Raw genomic sequence first — 17,502 nt, 5'->3', positions numbered from 1 at the left:
TTATTGTATTTGTTTTATTGTGCAGATTTGACAGCATGGGTATTTGCAGTTTTGGGGACTACTTTGATTTGCCTTTATGGATAACATTTTGTGCATACTATACTGTTTAGTAATGCAGCTAGTCCTTTTTAGTGCATTTGTAAGTCTGCAGAGGGCAAACGTAAAATATATATACTTTTAGATGGCATTAATAGCTGTTCTACAACTGGCAAACACAATCACAGAAAAAGATAGGATACTCAGCTGCAAGAATGTGAAAAGTAAAGCATAGTTGGCAAAATGGATGACAATATTACTGATACCTATCTATGTCAAGCAAAGTTCTTCATTAGCACTCTTCAAGACAAATATTGATGAGTGGATGGGAAATAGGAAATACATTCCGGGGATCACTTCTGTGTCTCTGCTCAACAGTGGCACAGGAAAATAACTTTCTTGGGTGGCGTAAGCCAGGGAAACTTGTTGGCTAGGCTTATGTAGGCCCTCGGGCTGATAGTCTAGTACCTACCCATCAACCTATGAACCTAGGAAATGTAACTAAAGCAAAAGTATTGAAGGACTAAAGTTTTTCATCAGAAGCATGCAAATTATTCAATGAGAAAGAAATACGGAGTATGGTGTTATTCTAGGGTAAACAGGAAATAAGATTACCTGTAGAAAATGACAGGCTGGAATGCCAATGTATGTTGATGAGACCTTATCTGACGTATTGAGTGGTATTAATAATACATATCGCTGCAGTTAGACATAGTTCAGAGAAGAGACTAAGTATGGTGCAATCACTGCATCTAAAGCTGGAAATAATAAACTAATCAAATGTATTATGGTCACAACATATTATAGTCCATGCATTATAACATTTATATACTATAAATTATACTATATAATGAATTTGATATAGTTTCTGGAGAAATGAAGACGAGTGGGGGGAATGGTAGAAAACTTCAAATATCAATCTGATAAAGAGATTCTACTAGTCTGCACAATACAGTATATGCAAAACAGGATTTGATTTAAAGATACTTAGTGAGTGCATAAGAGACAATGTGAAGAGTATTTCTTGTTTTCAGAAAATGTTAATCAGTTCATGAAACAGCCTTTTTGTGAGTTGCTGTGATATGGAACAAGGAAAGAAATGATGACCGCAAACAGTAATCAGAACAATGCAATTGCTTAGTGAGGAGAATTAGGCTGCCATGCGGTTTAAATGTGTAATTTAACAGATGGGATATACACTGACTGTATGGGCCAAACAGTCCCATGCTGCTGTAAATGTCTCTGTTTTTGCCTTCTGTTTGTCTTTGTCCAATTTCTTGCAATGTGTTTTGTAGAAATATCTTCAGAATGCATAGGCTTTTGGTTAGTGTATATTTCTTTATGAATTATCACATCTTTACAACATTGTACAAATTCTTGTCTGATTCTAATCTTACTTTGATAGCTTTCACATAAAGTATAATATTTTTCCTGTTCTTCATTCTGAGTACTCTGCCTACGTTCTGATTCAGAATATGAAACTGTGAGCTTTTGAACAATGTACATTGTGACCGAAGCATCTTTATTTCTGTTGCCTCATTTCTTATTATAAATAGACAATCCATAAACACTACAGTGTTGCTGTGCCCTGAAACTGACAAACAAATGCTATTTATCTTAGTTATATCACATACATAAATACCAGCAGCTGTATAGTATAACAAATGTTAGCATCTTACACAGCAAGGTAGCAGAATACAAAACAAGTGTCTGTTCTTTTATAAAATGAAAAATAAGAATTTTTCTAACAGTCTGAGATGCACTTCTAAATATCCGATGAATGGAATTTCAAACTTAGCATTACGGTGTTAAATATTTATATAACCTTCTGTATGAGAACTTAGCTGATCTTTATTGTGAAAATAATGAAGTCAGTGGTGGTAAACACTCAGTCCCTACATAGCATATAGTAGTTTTATTCTTCCACTTGATTTTTTTCTTGATAAATATTCTTGGTTTCCCAGATAAATATGCAAATGTTGCTACAAATTCTTCAGTGGATGGCTGTCCTTTTTGTTTCTGATATGCGATCTAGAGGCATCTTGTTATTTTCATAACATTTTTTCTAAGTTGCTTAGTCCAGTTGAAGAAAACAGTAGTTGACTAGGCCTTGTGACATTTTTATCAGTACATCCAATCAACCTCTTCAGCATGCAAGCAAGCAGTGGAAATGCATAGTCCATGAATACCATGTCCAGATGTCACAAATGAAACTTAGACCCTAGACCGAAGAAATATATAGCACTATGGACATTACTACTTAGCTAACAGTATATAAAGCAATTATTCATTTCTTTACCACTATGTAAATGATGTCACATGAAGGCTCTGTACAATGAGCATAAGGTGTGTGTGATAAAGAAATACTTGGCAGTGTACTATTTCTTCAGCCCCCATTGAATATACTAAGCATGAACAAACTGTGCAGTGTCAGATGGTAATAGGGGGTAACTATCAGCCTATTCAGGCAGCTGTGCATACATTCCAGCTATAAAATAATTCATAGTAATGTATAGTGCAATAAAGGTGCCATCATGGTTTTACAGAAGTAAAATACTATAATTAGTACAGAAAAATAGAAGTGTATAATATAATATAATATAATATAATATAATATAATATAATATAATATAATATAATATAATATAAATAATTATACAATTATAATATTATATTGTAATATATTACTGTATAATATGAAGTTGATCCATAACCAAATGAGATAGGTTATTTAAAGCACAAGAAGGGGTAATTGGCTAGGCTTAAAATGGCCCCGAAGGGCAGCTAGCCTAGTATTTACATATGAACCTGTAAACCTATAATGCTTGCATCTTTCATTCAAAGATATATTTTGTGCAAGTTTTTAATGTCATTCTTCTGTTATTTGTCATCATTTTAATTCTAGGTTTTAGCCATGGACATGACTGCATGCAGTGCAATAATATAAAACCTTCCCGATGCTTTCTATCAGTTTTTCCTCTTGAAGTCGTAGTAAATGAACTGTATACAATGAAAACTCATTAATATTTAAAAATGTTCATGCTGATTGGAGAATGTAATCAATGTGCTCATGATAACATGATCGTTATATAAACAGCAGGCTGCATGCACACTACTCATGCATTTAAAAGGTATTAGTAAGTGCACTTACTGTACAGGGAAAGTATCAGCACATACATGACAGCCCGTATGCAGTACATTGATAAACTGTCCACACATGTTAACAGACACAGAACAGAAAGAAAATGCTTACACACAATGCCATTATTTGAAAAAAGTAAGAATTTTTCTAATAATATCACTGCATAATGGTAAGGACTCATATCTGGGTGTGAGTAAATCAGGTTTACCCATAGCTGGCTTTTTTGATCAATCAGGCTCTATCCTCATAATCTTCATTTCCTCTTGATACACACCAGCCATAGGGAAATCCTCAATTTTCTGCTAATATCTTCATGTATCTTATACAGTCTTCTCATACTATAGAATTAGGTATGCATATTTATATCCAACATGCATAGAATACATATAATGGTGTAACAACAATAGTGTTTCATGGATCATTGCTTCATAATAAAAACTGTATTTCAATTTTATAGCTTGCTAGCAGTATTTATTTTCAGCTATGAACAGCTGAGTCTTTGTTCAAGTATTACACACTAAACACTATTTGTTAAATACTGTTCAGACAATTACTGGAGAACTGTACTTGTGGCTAATGTACATTTATTCCTTTCAGCACAGTTTGTGCTGATTTATTGCACTTTTACAGCATTTTAGTTTTATAGTGTTAGTCTATAACAATTTAGCTGAAAATATTTGTATGCAGTTTTTTTTCTTGCTATATTATAACAACGAATGATCAGATGATTGAACGTTGTTATATTGACCCCTAAATCTCAAATACTCAAAACAGCGAACAACCAGAACAGCGATTTTTTTCCCCAGGGAAAAAAAATCGTTGTCGTCCCCCCCCCAAAAAAAAACACTAAACAATAAATAAAGTGAGGGGCTTCACCCCCACACCCCCCTACTTAAATATACCAACTCTGAGACCGCACTACAGTGGAGGAAATGGCACAACCTGGACGGCCGGCCCAGTGATTTCTTTCCCTGGGAAAAAAATTGCTGTTCCGGCTGTTCGCTATTTTGCCAGTTCAACACTTAGTGTTCGAACTAACAGCGTTCAATCATCTGATCATTCGCTGAACTAAAGTAGACCCTTTGCAAAGCACTGATGATGTAAAGTTTGTTCTTCCCTAGTGGTCTCATTTGGAAAAATACTTTACAATGACAAAAGCTGTATTAGAAGATGTCTGCTCATCCTGACTGCACACATTTTTATTACTATTTTATATAAATAAATTTTACTAAAGGTACTTTGCACAGAACTAATAACACAGATAAAGCAGTGGCTGTCTTTTACTCACTCAGGGTTCAGCTGCTTGTGGTTAATTTGCTCACAGTTGAAAGCTCGCATGTATATTCAAATGCAAGATACTTAAATATATACTTTTTCTGAGTTTATGTGACCACAGAAGCAATATATTTATAGTCTGGGGGCTTTCCCCTTGCAGAAATTACTTTTTTAAACATGCTATCCTTGATTCGAGGGATCAGAAGTACATTAGTAGTACTTCAGCAATTTATATTTGAAGTAATAAAGTAGACCCTAATGCAGCTGTATAGATTTTTTAAATGTTAAGTCTTCATTAGTATATGAAATTAATCAATTTTAAATTTCATACATTCCAAACATTTGTAATCTGGAGTATTATTGGCATAATTTGTCTTATATGTTCATGTAATGTGTTTCTGTTTTCACGCCAAAGATCTTATAAAGACATTTGTATCCATAACACTGTAGATGAGTAGAATATTGCTATCCACATAAATAGATGGAAGGAGAGATACATGTGGAATGTCAGGAAGAATGACAGAAAGCAGATGGAGTTGCACAAAAATGTGTGTGTGTGTGTGTGTGTGTGTGTGTGTGTGTGTGTGTGTGTGTGTGTGTGTGTGTGTGTGTGTGTGTTTGTGCACTCTATGGCATTTTGTTAATGCTTACAAAATGAACTACACAAGGAAAACATTGGTTTGTGTAGTTTTATATGCATGCTGTGAAAAAACTCATAGCTTTATATTTCATTCTTCTCCTGTCATGTCTCTTTAAAATGTTCAAGAAGTTTACATATCTAATAGTTTTTGCTCAGCAAATTTTCATGAACCTGTTGCTCAATTCATTTGCAGTCACTACTGCATCAAAATATTTTATCAGTTTTTATACTGACAACATGGAGCTTTAAGAATATGCATTTACATGTACCTGTTCTTATTTAACTGAAATCAGAATGCTGCCTGATGCCGTATGTTAAACTTAAAAAAAGAAAACAACTACAAGAGCTCTTCTAGTATAAACCCATCTCAGTATAGTCTGGACTTCTTTTTATTAATGCTGTAATTTCAGGCAACAACTCATTAACAAGAGTGTACCTTCAAGCTACACAGAAACGCATCAAGTTCTCCCTGAGTGGATGGTGGTCTACCATCTAGTAAGAGAGTTGCAAACTACTAAGGTTTGTAGTAATTATCTGGTAAAGTCCATAGATCAGTGGTACTCAGCTTCTAAATGTCTTGATGGATTTATTTGGCATAAATGACCTGTTTTTAGCAGAGTGCTCAGATACTTGTAAAAATTATTACTTCATAGTTGCTTTATCTAGTTTTCATTAAACTGTTTAATTCCCACAATCAGTACTAACCCACACATAAACTTAGGTAGCAAATCGCTATCTTCGATGTCTATTTGCATCATGGGCTGGTTTCCAAGAGAAAGGGGTACCACCTCCACTGCTGTGTTAATGTTACTCCAGCCCCTCAGCTTGGCACATCCCCAAGAATGGTCTAGGATGAGGTAGAGTCTACTGGAGATACAAACTATACTCCTTCCAAAATACCTCAGTATATCAAGAATGCATAACATAGTCTTCCTCAAAACCATCCATAACTTATAGAAAATAACACATCTTTCCAATCAGTCCTGGTGAGGCATAGTCTTGAATTCTATAATTCATTCAGTAAACTTCATTTGAACATTTTCTAACCAGATTAGGTCACCTCTTGAATATGAACAGAAAAAGGTATTAGATTCTGTAATGAACCTGATGCATACAGTTTTACCAACACTGTTACTGATCTAGAACTAAGTATTTTTTAATAATAGCCTTTACTTTTACAGCACATGCAATTCATCTTGAAATTTAAAATTTGACTTATACACACATCTAAGAACTTACATTCACATATTTTGTAAACAGTATTGTTGCCCAAGTTAAATGATTTGTAAATGCCAAAGTATAAAACAGCACTCATAACTAAGTTAATTTTATTATAATAAAATTTTATTATAATAAAATCCTTAATTAAGCAGAATCTCAACTAGTTGCATACTTCAGACATATATGAGGCAAAGCTGATATAATTGTTTGATGAGGTTAAAGGAATGTGTGCCCATGCAGCTCAAAAAACAATCATTAAACAAAAAAGAGCTCACATACTGTACTAGGCAGGAAATAACAAAAAAAAAAAAAACAATCCCCCCGGATTCATGAAGCTCGGTGCAAGGCCGGTGTAAGGCTTGCGCCGGCCGTGCGGCGTATAAATGGTGTAGTAGCGCCATATGCATATTAATGAAGGTGTGCCACTACCACATCTACGTGCATAGGACACGTGCGTGAGTGCATGGGGCGTTACTAAGCTGCGCCCGGAGGCGTGTCAATGTCGGCTGGAGATGAGCAACCTAAACTGCTGAATATTATAGCCTGCCTGCAATAGTAATCGCACCTATCAGTGTCCGTGGATAATGAAACGTATGCAAAGCATGCAAGACAGTTCCCGGCCACACAAAATGGAGAACCAAACAGAAATGCACGCAACACAATATGAGTTTCCGTCCATGGAACAAATGATATTTAAAATCGTGTGCCATAATGTACTGCACTGTCAGAAGTTATATCCAGTGGAAGTGAAGCGCATCATATCAGCGCGCCGCCAATACACACGTCTAGCCCCATGGGCATGGTCACCAGCAGTCCCACAGTGGTAGTGATAGTACACAGCTGGGCAGTTGTGGCTATATAACAACCGTAAAGAAACCTGACAGTCCAAATTGTATACCAAACACACACAAACATATGTATATTAAAATGTGCTATACACATGAACGTAACCGTCACATACACATAGGATGCCATATGCGGAACCGGGATATCCAAAAGCAGAACCCATGCATGCAAATGCAATACGCAACAACCCCTGTATAGCACATAACCCGCACCTATGTCCGAATGTCCACCAAATCCAGCTACCAGCCTTGCGCATCCGTACACCTACACATAGCGAGTATTCCCCATATGTAGTAGGAAGTATCGTCCTAGGCAGTGTCAGGATTGCAAATATGTATCCCACATTTGTAAACATCCCATCACATGTACGTAAATCCAAATGCCCGCACATTAATGTTTCGGCAAAATGTGTGTACATCCCGTGTGGGATAAGTAACCTGTTGAAACCTCAGAGTTGTTTACACGCCACGGTGTCCATAACTGTACACATCTGGACAAAACATGTATGTGTAGTCACGGTACTGTTCAGTTTCTACACAGACATGCAAAACATACTACACAGGATGGAACAGCTGTCCACCATGCAGGTCACCCCACTAGGGTTGCCACCTGTTCAGATGGCCAAGGTGGGACATCCCTTGTAGAAATGTGAGAATTTGCATGATAAAACATACCCATGGCCAGTGCAAAGGACAGAATTACACGTGTATGCCAAGATAAAAGCTTATTCCATAGCATTTGAATAGCTTATGCTATCCCAAATAATAGTTATGTGTACCAGATACAAAATACCTGTATCATGCAACTAGTAAAGAAAATAAGAAATATATTATTGTCTTAAAATCACAGGACATTTGCCATGTCTTAGGTGTCGTCGCAGGACACAAATGTCCAAAGTGGGACCTCCCCTCACAAAGAGGAACAAGTAGTAACCCTACTCCCCACTGAAATATCGACAGTATATATTCAACTCAATCCCATACCGACACCACCTCTCAACCTATTACAGCAACAAAACCTGGACAAAGCCTAAAAGGATGGGTGGACAAATAGGGACAGATGTAATTACTGCTCTCACAAACTTCGAAATTTCACTGAATAATAGTATGTACATAAGCATGAAATGTTGTGAAGGATGTGGGGTAGTCCCCAGTATTACAGAGGTCCGTGCATTTATACTGTAACAAACCGTCACATATGTTGACTGTACTACTGCATACCTGTAGTTAATTCATGTCCAAAATAATAATCCTCGTATGAATGAATACAGGAAATAGTCAAATGTGAATGGGAACACCACTCACCGTGGATTATGTATTGTAACCACCCCCACCCATATTATGTATTGCCAACATCATAAGCTGCTGACAGGTGCCCAAACACCTGTGTCTGTAAACACAGATAAAATGTTTAAAATGGACAAACCCTGTCCATGTGCTTTGTCTGACATTTGAACATGGTCAGGGCAGTTCCATTCACCAGGCGGACAAGCCTAAGCCCAGATCACCACACGAACACCCTGACAATTAAAGACTTGTATGTGTCAGGACTATAAGCCTTGGGGTTCTGAATATCCCTGCAGTGATGAAATATGCAGTTTGTGTCCAGAGCAGTAGGGAATAGGGAATGTGTAACATGTAGTACCGCATTTTTCCCAGCAGGAGAATGGATGCCTGTGTCGTAAGTGAAGCGGTGAGGCATGTGTTAATGTAGCTATGTACTATGGGTATGCATATAAATGAGTCAGAACACCAAACGTATAGTGGTTACAGCATCCGGCCAACGTGAATGCATTCCCGGTTCAACTACGACTACAGCACATATAATGTTAAAGTGTAATGAATGCGTCTGTGCTGTACAGACATTTAAATATGTAAAGGTGAACGTGTGTTTCGCATATGTCCATTAACTGGATTACAGATATTTTACTGGTACTGTCACAAGTAATAAAGTCCACGTAAGCACAAAGACTTAGTAAACATATGTAACCCACAATAAGGATATGCATGTGCGCCTGCGCGTAACCCACAATAAGGAAATGCAAGTGTGTCTGTGCGTGTGTAATCCGCTCACAGCATAGCAAATGAATGCTGGTTTCTACACGTAAGTCTATTTATGGATATATACATTTGTGTATAGATATATATATCCACAGACTTAAACTAAATAAATATATGAAATAAAGAATGTACAGATATAGATATATATATATATATAAATATATATATATATATATATATATATATATATATATACATACATATATATATATATATATATATATATATAGATATATATATATACATACACTCAAACACATACAACATCAATTGATATATACCTAACAAACATATAAACAAATGTCCTCGTAGATATAACACATGTACATAAATTGGTTACACCATAGCTAGTATGGATACACATAACAGACATGCAATTAAGGTAAATACACTGCTGCTCTCAAAACTACTGCCCGGAAAGTATCATTGTGCCAGATCTGTAAGTCCTACTCTTTAAACATGGATATAGGTGTCCTTTGCAGGACTCCAAAAATATGAATCTATAAATGCACAGTCCTGTTATGATTGCTGCAAAGAAGTGTCATCCGCAACTACAATATAGCTGTACAGGCAACAGTAGCTTGTGCAAGTGTAATAACACATGGGTTGACAGAATGTAAGACATATGTACCGACATGCGGTGAGTGGATAGTGCTTAGAAGTGTCGTCATAATTTATTATCGCTCACATTAAATATGTGTTATGACTACTGTGGAGGGGTGTCAGGTCTGGGAATCATGGGTATGCAATAATGGGCCTAGGTGCCTAGGTGTTGGTTGGCACAGATTTATGAGGTCCGCCCCATAGGAGTGATTAATATACCTATGTGGGTATAGCAGACACTTCTAACTTCCCAAAATGAAGAACCCATCTACCGGATACTGTGTAAACTATTGGGGGAAGACGTAGGGAGTTATATTAGTGTCGTGTAAGCAATTATCATGGACGTACATGCGTACGAATAAGATGGTAACCATACCTCTCAATCAGAATAAGACATCTGGACAAAGGCATTTTAAAATAAGTACAAATAGGGAATATCTCAAATATTCCTCTTGCAAAGTCAGAACGTGGATAGAATAATGGATCAGTCAATAGTATGAATGTTTTGAGGGTTATTAATTGTAAACAACAAATGTCTGTCATTATTGTCTAACGCCACAGTCCTAAATGACTTCCCACTAAATTACCAGAAAGGCATTGCACAATATCATTAAAAAAGGAACAAAATCAGACGTCTAAGTTCGGGACATTTACCCAAAATGTGTACAGTTGAGAGGTATGAAGGTAACCCTGACCTAAATAAATGTACAGAACTAGTGCGATTAGGTGGACAGGTGTGAAGAAAGGCATGATGACAAATGACAAAACATGTATAAGTCAAAAGCATGTACCTCGACAAATCTGGATGAATACTAATGCTCTGTGATAGTCAATGTGGAAGGTTAATAGAAACAACATAAATGTGTCCCTTCAGGGTGCTATGCAGTGTCCCTGAGACAGTGTTCAGTCTCCCACACACGCATGTGAGTTCTGCCACTGACGGAAAGTGGAAATACCGGCAAACACATAAGGTAGATGATAGCAGAATATGTTTTGATCAGCACCTGTTGGCTTTTGTGAGGAACACAACACTCTGGGTGGGTGTGTCCTACAAAAGGAATGTAATGGCATCTGGCCTGTGATTTCTCCATATATTGTGTGTAGTGGTGTAATAAAATGACATATCTTGTATCAGAAACAGATACATGTCATAGGAAACAGTATCATCGACTATACCACTACAAGACAAATCTGAAGGTATGAAAAGTGCTGAAGTAGTCAGTTTAGTATTGACCGCAGGTATGTGTGGACTTCTCAAATGTCACAGCTGTACATATAGTCCCTATAGGGCTGTCACCTCTACAAATGATGAAAGTGGGAGGTGCTCTGTAGAAATGACAGACATAGCAGGTCAAAACATACCTACAGCCATGCTTACTCCACAAATAGACATATTAGCACACATCAAAGCTTAGGCCAGGATTCACGAAGCTTTGGTCGGTGTACGAGAAGAGTAAGAGTAGAGCAAGGCAAGATGTCCGCCGAGCTATTCAGCAATATCCTGTAGGGGCGTGTAACACAGCCCCTCAAACGAACGTTGCATGGACAATGTTAGGATATGCAAATTACCCCATTTGTAGGTGAAAGCTATGCAAACGATGTAAAATATGTGATACATGAAACAGTAAGCTGTCCGTGCAAGAGTAGAGGTATGTGCAGAAATGTACACGGATGTTAACCGAGTAACGTTCCGCAAGTAGCTAAACAGAGCAATGTCATCTGCAAATAAAGGATGGTTTAGTTGAAGAAGCATGCCAATGGCCAAATATAAGGCCAGTGGCATGTATTCCCATTGGAAATTAATAAAACACTAGTTGTCCTCCCCCGATCTCCGAGTAAGTGCTGTGCATACAAAACAAGACAAATATGTAAAATATACATACAAATTGTAATGTCAGTTAAAAGTTATTGCGTCATGCAGGGGAATGGCAAGCTGAAGACAACATGGTTACTGAGTAGTGGTTGCTATGTGTGGAAGCGCACACTCAGAGATGTAACCAAGCATTAGTAGGCAATCCTATGCAATTGAGGCTGAGGATAGTGAAGCACAATTTGTCATGCCATATGGACCAAGCCCCTACAGTGTAAGAGTAGGTGAAGGGGACTATCAGCGTAGAAGATAGGTGACATCATGAGTGTGTATGTATAAAACACTGTAATCTTATTGGAGCAGTGTGTCACATGTCTGCTGTCAGTGACTCATCAGTGGAAGAGGCGTGTTATGATTTATCCTAGGTAAAGTCAGTAAACTGATGGTGTACGCCATGGATATCACTGAAGTTCCTTGCAAACCTGGTGAAGTGTGTTTGCACCCGTGCAAGCCTGTAAGCCCGAGTAAGCATGTGTGCATGTGTGTCAGCCTGTGTGCGTGACTTGAAGAATGAGTAAGCTACTGTAAGATTGTTGAAGCCCGTGTAATGTTGTGTAAGCCAGTGTAAGTGTTTGTACGCATGTATAAGCCTGTGTGCGCACGTGGAAGCGGATATGCACTTCACTGTGTTATTCTCAGACACACTGCAACACTGTAGTATGCTAAGAGAAGTGCAAACTGTAAAAGCTTAACTGAGACAAGATAATGTTAGGGGCTGCCATTGCTATTATACATCAACATATGCAACATGTGGAGGGTTGTGCCAATGTGAATGCCGCTCAGCATCACACAGTGAGTAGACGGAGAGGAGTGTGCAGGCACAGGGTAAACTACCAGGGGCTACATGAGCTGGAGATAGTAGAGCGCTATAGAGTGGACAGAGACCTCCTGCAGAAGATTGTGGATCTGTGCAGGCCATGTCTCACACACAGACCCAACAGAGGGAAACCTATCCCAGTGGAAACCAAGGTATGTGTTGCCCTAAGAATACCAGCAACAGGTACCTTCCAGAGATCAACTGGTGATATGATGTGGATTTTACAAACATCAGCATCCAGGGTACTGCACCAGGTCATGAACGCCATGTCAGCACATGTCAGTGATGATGTATATATCCCCATTTCCCGTAAGGTATTGGGCAGCAATATGTGTTGTTTCCACACAATAGTGGAATACCCTAAGTACTGTGTGCAATACACTGCACGCACATATGCATCAAAGCACCAGCCAGTGAGTGTGGCAGGGCCAACATCATCCACAAGGGCTTCCCCTCCATGAAGTGGAGGTTTGTGTGTGATAGCCAGCCCGTAATAATGAATGTGTGTGCTGGATGCCCTGGAAGCTGCAATGCTTCCGATATGTGGCATCTGATGCAGCTGTACAAAACATTTGGCAATGGGGACAACCCTCATGGTCACCTAGTGGGGGATGCCGGATGTGCAGTTCAACTGTGGCTGATGACACACATCAGAAATGCACACACACATGAACAGGAATGCCATAATGAGGCACACGCACATACAGAAACCTTACTCTAGCATGTGTATGTGTCGCTCAAGTCACAGTTCTGGTGCCTGGACACATCTGGTGGATCATTACCACACTTGTCAACTACATGTATCAGAATTGTCTGTGGCCTAGGTCATCTGTGTCTCACACACACACACACACACACACACACACACACACACACACACACACACACACACACACACACACACACACATTGTAAATGCAAATATCAAATGACAACTGACATAGCACATATCTATATGTACACATTGTTACCCATTATACATATTGGGGTGTAATACCTATGTGTTACTGTTGGTAAAGTATGTGTAGTAAATGTGGATAACCGACTCTGTTTAGCCTTATAGGTGTACAACATGGGTTGGATAACACATATCTGTCTGTATGATACCTTTGTGTAGACTAACTGTGTCATGTGCAGAATGCATTCTAGGCCACAGTATGAATTCCCAGATGTGGACAGGAATATCCCTATTGTCTTTGCTTGTAACTAACATGGCTACATGTCAAACAGTAATGGTCCCAGCAATGTGTGGCGGTCAATACCAGTGCGAAATGGTATAGTATAGTACATGTAGGATCCACATGCTACTGTGTGTCCTACATGTGTGGGACAGTTGTGAAGATATCATATAACAATTGATCATTCAGACTGTTGAGGTCGTGTCTACTACCATAATGCAAAACTATGACAGATAGTAACAGTATCACCCACAGCACTGTGTAAAACCATAGCAATCACACATGTGTAGACAAGTACAATAATATGTGTAGTATAATGCATACTGGCCACCAATAGAAAGTATGACGTGTTAACAGTGTGAAATACAGGGCATGTCACCATTCCAATGTGTCCACTATACATGTAGATGCAGACAGTGCACCCTTACCATGTTCACATATAGATACATGTAAATCTGTACTACACACATCTCACACGTACTGCACACTCTGTAACACATGCTGCCAATACTACACACATCAGTCAAATGGCACATGGATGGATAATACATCTTCAGAATTAACAGTGCTGTACACTATACTACATTGATGATCATAGCTGGAATGTATCATGCCTGCTTACATACACCTAGAAGGAAATCACACTTTGTGTTAACAACGTTGTAACATTATTACAGTGCTATGAAGCCACCCTGTGCATCAGCACAATGTTAGTCCATACCTGCATCAATGTTACACATTACAAGAGGTGGCACAGGTGTCATCATATGCACAGGGTATGTAGTTTCTTTTCCAGAGCCTGTCAGTGAACCAGCCAATCAACATGTATGCATTTGTGTGTGTGTGAGGGACAACAGGTTTTGCATGGCCCAATGTTGATGCAATGTGTGTGTGTGTGTGTGTTATGTGTTATCCCTAGCTGTTTGTTTTATGTGTGTCTCTGCATGTACACTGCTTCAGCATGTGTCAGCCATATACTGGAGGTTGTGGGACAGTCACAGACTGTACCTGCCAGGCTGTACAGATCGCCATTCCTGGCCATGGACACCCCTCCATGCATTCAACCATAGTCCAGTCCTGCACCTGGCAATGTATACACATACATACATGGGATCTGTATCACAACCTGTGGATAAACGGGTGTCAGTAATGTTAACCTGATTTGCATAGTATTGCCATGTAATACATAGGTATATGAGCCATAGTCATCCTCCAATGTAATAGCCACTGCTGACTGCTGCTGAGATGTGCACATGACCGTTTAAAGGTGCTGTACTATCATTGTTTTCAATGTCCTTGGTAATACCCAGCAACAAAATGACTGGTCACTACACAACTATAACCCAGGATCACTACAGCACACAGTATATGCACTATCACAGAGCCATAGCACATTCAGATACATTCAAGGTGAACATGTACAGACAATGCAGCACATTCAATAGTGCTAATATCCACATACATATTACAAAGATATATATATATATATATATATATATATATATATATATATATATATATATATATATATACACACACACACACACACACACACACACACTTGGAAGGGCCGGGAGTTGAACATACACCTACCTACTCTAACACACTACAGCAGTACGCATTTACAGAACGCGCTACCGAGATTACTGAACACAGCACTCCCAGAGGCATACTTCTAGGTGGGTGACATCATCCGCAAAGGCAAAGACACCGATAGGGAATGTATGTGTTGTGTGGAATCTAAAAGTATTACTGTGTCCCCAGGCAGCTGGAAACACACACACACACACACACACACACACACACACACACACACACACACACACACTTGGAAGGGCCGGGAGTTGAACATACACCTACATACTCTAACACACTACAGCATTACACATTTACAGAACGTGCTACCGAGATTACTGAACACAGCACTCCGAGAGGCATACTTCTAGGTGGGTGACATCATCCGCAAAGGCAAAGACGCCGATAGGGAATGTATGTGTTCTGAGGCATCTAAAAGCATTACTGTGTCCCCAGGCAGCTGGAAACACACACACATACACACTTGGAAGGGCCGGGAGTTGAACATACACCTACCTACCTACTCTAACACACTACAGCATTACGCATTTACAGAACACGCTACCGAGATTACTGAACACTGCACTCCCAGAGGCATATGTCTAGGTGGGTGACATCATCCACAAAGGCAAAGACGCCAATAGGGAATGTATGTGTTGTGAGGCATCTAAAAGCATTACTGTGTCCCCAGGCAGCTGGAAACACAAACACACACACACACACACACACACACACACACACACACACACACTAGGAAGGGCCGGGAGTTGAACATACACCTACCTACTCTAACACACTACAGCAGTATGCATTTACAGAATGCGCTACAGAGATTACTGAACACAGCACTCCCAGAGGCATACATCTATGTGGGTGACATCATCCGCAAAGGCAAAGACGCCAATAGGGAATGTATGTGTTGTGAGGCATCTAAAAGCATTACTGTGTCCCCAGGCAGCTGGAAACACACACACACACACACACACACACACACACACTTGGAAGGGCTGGGAGTTGAACATACACCTACCTACTCTAACACACTACAGCAGTATGCATTTACAGAACGCGCTACCGAGATTAGTGAACACAGCACTCCCAGAGGCATACTTCTAGGTGGGTGACATCATCCGCAAAGGCAAAGACGCCAATAGGGAATGTATGTGTTGTGAGGCATCTAAAAGCATTACTGTGTCCCCAGGCAGCTGGAAACACACACACACACACACACACACACACACACACACACACACACACACACTTGGAAGGGCCAGGAGTTGAACATACACCTACCTACTCTACCACACTACAGCATTACGCATTTACAGAATACGCTACCAAGATTACTGAACACAGCACTCCCAGAGGCATATTTCTAGGTGGGTGACATCATCCGCAAAGGCAAAGATGCCGATAGGGAATGTTTAGAGAGTGAGCGGTCTGAAAGCATATTACCATCCCAAGGTAGACGTACACAAACATGGCAGTGCTGTCATCGGGCCAACTAAATATCTACGGAGCATAACAACACTAAATAGATACGGGATGCACCACAGACAGTACACCCTTCAAGAGAGCAACCAATGTGTTCAATGTAGGCATCCATCGTGACATTGAAATTGGACATCTGGTGCCTGGATGACCACCATGGCTATACAGGATGTCAATGACCATGCCCACACGCTTAGTATCGCACGTCTGTTTGGAATGTACTGTGTGTCCATCTACACAACGGCGTACTGGGAATGCTCACACACTTAGCATTTGCAAAGGGCCATCTTGCATGCACATGGACTCTAATCACAGAAGGGCGCAGTGTGGAATGTACTGTGTGTCCATCTACACAACGGCGTACTGGGCATGCTCACACACTTAGCAGTTGCAAAGGGCAATCTTGCATGCAGATGGAGTGTACACACAAAAGGGCACAGTAAGGTATAACTGCCCTCATACACAGGCAGTTGCAAAGGGCCATCTTGCATGCACATGGACCCTAATCACGGAAGGGCGCAGTGTGGAATGTACTGTGTGTCCATCTACACAACGGCGTACTGGGCATGCTCACACACTTAGCAGTTGCAAAGGGCAATCTTGCATGCAGATGGAGTGTACACACAGAAGGGCACAGTAAGGTATAACTGCCCTCACGCACAGGCAGTTGCAAAGGGCCATCTTGCATGCACACGGACACTAATCACGGAAGGGCACAGTGTGGAATGTACTGTGTGTCCATCTACAC

Source organism: Protopterus annectens, chromosome 1.part0, assembly GCF_019279795.1.
Source record: "Protopterus annectens isolate FY-2018-M chromosome 1.part0, PAN1.0, whole genome shotgun sequence".
Taxonomy (NCBI): domain Eukaryota; kingdom Metazoa; phylum Chordata; order Ceratodontiformes; family Protopteridae; genus Protopterus; species Protopterus annectens.
This window is presented reverse-complemented; position numbering follows the sequence as displayed.